Source organism: Octopus bimaculoides, chromosome 22, assembly GCF_001194135.2.
Source record: "Octopus bimaculoides isolate UCB-OBI-ISO-001 chromosome 22, ASM119413v2, whole genome shotgun sequence".
Lineage (NCBI taxonomy): Eukaryota > Metazoa > Mollusca > Cephalopoda > Octopoda > Octopodidae > Octopus > Octopus bimaculoides.
The window spans coordinates 2,513,564-2,518,227 of record NC_069002.1 but is presented as its reverse complement, the minus strand read 5'-3'; positions in this window follow the sequence as shown (position 1 = coordinate 2,518,227).

The following is a 4,664-nucleotide window of genomic DNA, read 5'->3' as shown; positions in this document are numbered from 1 at the left end:
TATATATATGTACATACTCATATACATCTACATACATGCACACGCACACATACCTCAGAGTGTATATATTCGTTTGATTATCTGCTTATCTCCGCTTCTGTCTCCGAGTCTGTCTGTCCGTTTTGTCACATAGCCCAAATCTTTCTGGTCTTATTTTGTGAATATCAGACTGATCGGCAAAGTCATTCAATTTCCCAATTGTACTCGGTACATACAGTACAAACATTGTACCACGATTATTCACTGACGAGGAAGATTTATATGTTCATCAATTATGTGCAGTTGGACGCGAGGTTGTCATGGTAACTTGTGGAACAAAAGGAGGAGCATTATGTTTAAAGAGTGGCAGCCAACTAAACAAGCAAAACTGGAGAGAAAGTGAGAGAGAAGAAGAAAAAAGAGCGAGAAGAGAGAAAGGGGAGAGAGCGAGAGAGAGAAAGAGAGAGAGAGAGTAAGTGGGAGAGAAAGATGAGTGAAACAATAAAAGTAATGAATTCAAGGAAATGTTTACCACTATTTTTATCTACAGGGAAAATTTATTCGAATTTATCATATTTGCATACACATACACACACGCGCGCGTAGACACACATATACACACATACCCGTTTATCCGCACATGAACACAAACATGCTCACACACACGCACGCACATATATATAATTATGCACAGCAATCGCATCGATGCCATGGTATATACACACAAGTGTGGGATGAAATGTTCATAGGTTAACTATGAAGGAGTGATGCTAGAGTAGTGAAATATCGCATGAATTAATTTCAACGTTCCTTATTCATAACTACATCGTGTCTTTCTTGGTAAACTGATATATGGTTGTTCAAAGATTACTTGAAAGGAACTAATTGCGACTTCTCTTGGAAATGGACGAAATTTGGCATCAAATACCAGCAGAAAAAGGGTTTAGCCCCAAGGACATTTATGTATATATATATATATATATATATATATATATATATATATACATATATACATAGATGTATACATATATACATACATGTATATCTATACATACATACAAACATGCACACAAATACACAAATCAGGCTTCAAACGTAATATGCTAAAAGTTGTCTTCCTAATTAGAAATTTGAGAGGTCGCTGTATTTTGATGAGTGAAGTAGTCAAGAAAAGGTAACACATATCAAGAGAATCTCCCTTATTGTCTGTGTATTAACAAAGACCTATGTTTTATAGCCATATACGTCATTTTAATGTATTTGTAGTGTGTATCACTATACCAGTACAAATTTAAACATGCGAATGCAGTACAAATATGAAACAATCATAAACTCTTTTGTATATCGTATTTTCTGTGTCGTACTTTTACTTTTGTGTATATATATTTATAACAAAAAAAGAATGTGATAAATCAGTGGTCTTCTGCCTGAACCTCTTTATAAAGTGTTTGTTCTGTGCATTTCCTTAGAACCATGAAAAAGATGTTTGTGCAAACAATAATATCGCTTAAACTGGATTTCATGTGAATATACGTATTGAGTAACACTGACAATCTCTACTCCTAAGACACTATATATTCCCCACCACAGCAGATGCATAAAAAAAAGTGAAATTCAAAGTATATATAAAAAAATACGAGTAAATAAATGGATATTCAATCGTATTTGTGGCCCTATTTGTAGATATATTATCGTATAGAAACGAATTATACACAACAAATAGACCGCCTATCAGACCCTATAACCAATGATGCAATTGTTCAGAAATGCATACAATGAACAAAGAGAAATTTAAAACCAGCAGGTCATACATAAAATACATCGCTTTAAGCAAAGATGCCAAAGTTATAGAAGAGAGGAAGACATATCGTAAGACTTATAAAACTGATGAAGAGAGTATAAGGCTCCTACGTGGCCATTGAATTTGTACGACACACATAACACTCAAAAATGATATTCTACTATACTAGAAGTATATTGGACAATGCATACAAAATCCAGGATATTAATTGCTGAAATGTCTTTGATCGTCTGAGTGTTGGATCAATGTTGATACGCAGTTTAACAATAAACACTAATAAACCCGAACATGCCCAACAGGGTCCCTCATTACTTGAAATAATAGCTAAAAGTTTCTCTGAAATCTTAAATACAATCTTACATGAGACAAAGTCACGGTAGATACATGAGAAAATGTCACGGTAGAAAATATATTTTCCTCTTATGTTCTACCATAAGTCCAATGCCAATGGGTTGATGATACCGACTTGGCCCACACCTACACTTCATGAAAATTGCTAATCTCATGCCAAAATAAGAGTGTATTTAGGCATCGGTCCGGCAAATTTGATAGGAGAGCTTTTGTCGATACCATCAACGCTAGAAATAGTATAATATTTTATTTTATGAGCGGCAAATATATGCAAAGAGAAGATGACATCTTCGGAATTTGAACTCAAAACCTGAAGAAAATCCTGGGTAGGTATTTTGTCCGACAAAACTTTATAAACGCTCACCGTTATTATTGACGGCACGGACACACTATTCATTAATAATACGTTACGGGATGCAAATAAATGAATAAATAAATAAATAAATAAATAAATAAAATAAACATGGTATTACCCAAGACCAACTACAAGACTAGCAAGCTTGTGGACGATCCTAATATTTTTAACATAATTCTTTAACTTCTAAATAACCTATAAGTTTGTAAATCTCCTGAGAGAAAATGTCAAAAAGTCTGAGATAATCTGTTGCTAATAAACTTCTATAATTCTCAGGAGCATCGCGCTGGAGTTAAAAGGCTTGCTTTGGCAACCACATGGTCTCTCGTTGAAGCCATCAGTATGACATTTTCCACAAACATCCTCACTACAGCCCTCGGCCGAATAACATGTTCTTGAAATCTTCAAATTCGTGAACATACATTGTTTGACACCCAGTCGCATGTATGTGTATATTTACATACACAGAAACACACATACACAACAAGTATAGATGATATCAAAAAGTTCCCGGACTAGTTCTGTAACGAGCCAACAGATGACAGCACATAGTCGCCTTCGCAGTGAGTGCTAGTGGTGAGCTTTATCAGGCCGTGTCTCGAATGACATACTTCGCAAGTTGTGGAATTTGTGATTTTGTGATCACGTGTGCTGTAGTCTGTGATTTTCTCATTGACATCGCGTCGAAATCTGTCAATCATAAGATCGCGAGTTCGATTCCGAGACCAGGTAGTATGTTTATTCTTGAGCAAGACAGTTCATTTCACGTTGCTCCAGTTCACTCAGCTGGAGAAAGTAGTTGTGACATGCAATCCCATAGTCATTCATGAATGAATGAGGTCTTTACCATACCTTAATAGATCAATGATCCAGAGCCTCCTAGCAGCCAGATAATACAGTGAGGATAATCCTGTTTCATTAGTAATTGGTCTGATTAGATGTCTGAATTCTAAATGGAAGAAAATGTTACAAGATACATAGAAAGGCTCTTTTAAAATATTCCCCTCTTTTAGTGCACTTAGAACGAAGTCTTTGAAATTTTAAGTAAGTAGATATGATGTATAGCACTATTTCATTCCTTTTAAAAATATTCAGCATGACATAAACTGAGGTAGAGCAGTTAAGCACTTTATGAAGCGTGACATTTCTTCAGTCTGTTTTAAAGAAATTGTAATGTCGTGCTTTCCTTGCGAGTTCAGTTTCTACGACATAATATTTCCAAAGAACGACATTTTGCTTCCGGTAGCATGTAATTTGAAGGTTTGAGCTAATGGAGATAAGGATTAAGAAGTGAGCAACTATGTATGTTGCTCAATCTTCTAAAAATAGTAGCAGACTATTTTTGAACCTCAACAGACTCTCAGAGACAGCAACACATTAATAAAGAGGCATCATCACCATGATTTGAATATATTCGTTCACAAAAAGAACATCTCAATTACAATAGACCTGTGGTTAAACTGTCACGACAACCATTGTCACAAAAGCTAGAATATTATGTCATGTGTATGTGTGTATATATCAAATTGACTGTCTATCTTAACATCTTAGAGCGAAAATGGTGCGAGAATAGGAAATTGGTCGTTAATATGTCGTGGAAGCTGTCTTTTTTGACAGGAAAAGAAAAAAATATAAATGTGGCGGCCATTTTTAACGGACGATGTATATGAACGGACGGCAGACGATTAACACGGCAAAGTTGATTGGCAGGAAATGTCTGCATACTATTTTAGTTCGAACATTTTCAATTTGACCTCATGCTTCGACAGGAAACAGTTGATAATACTGCATCTTCGACGTTATGTGTTCTTTTATTCCTCCTTTCTCTATCTTTGTGTTCCACTGTAAAAGAATTCTAAAATAATACATAACAACTAGCTTCATTAAAATTGTCATTGTTACGTCTTTCAGATCTGCTCAATATGGTGTCACGAAATGTTCAGTTGAACTATAACCGATACATTAAACATTTGCACTACCCATGTGTTGAATTCTATTTTACGTCGATCATGGATTAGCCGTACACATTACTAACTTACTCTCTACTTCTCTCTCTGTGTATACATCCCTCTATATAATCTGTATGTATCTATATCTATTTCTATCTATCTAAATATGTATGTATGTTTGTATATATGTTTATGCACTGACAGGGGAGAAATGTGTGTTTGTATATAT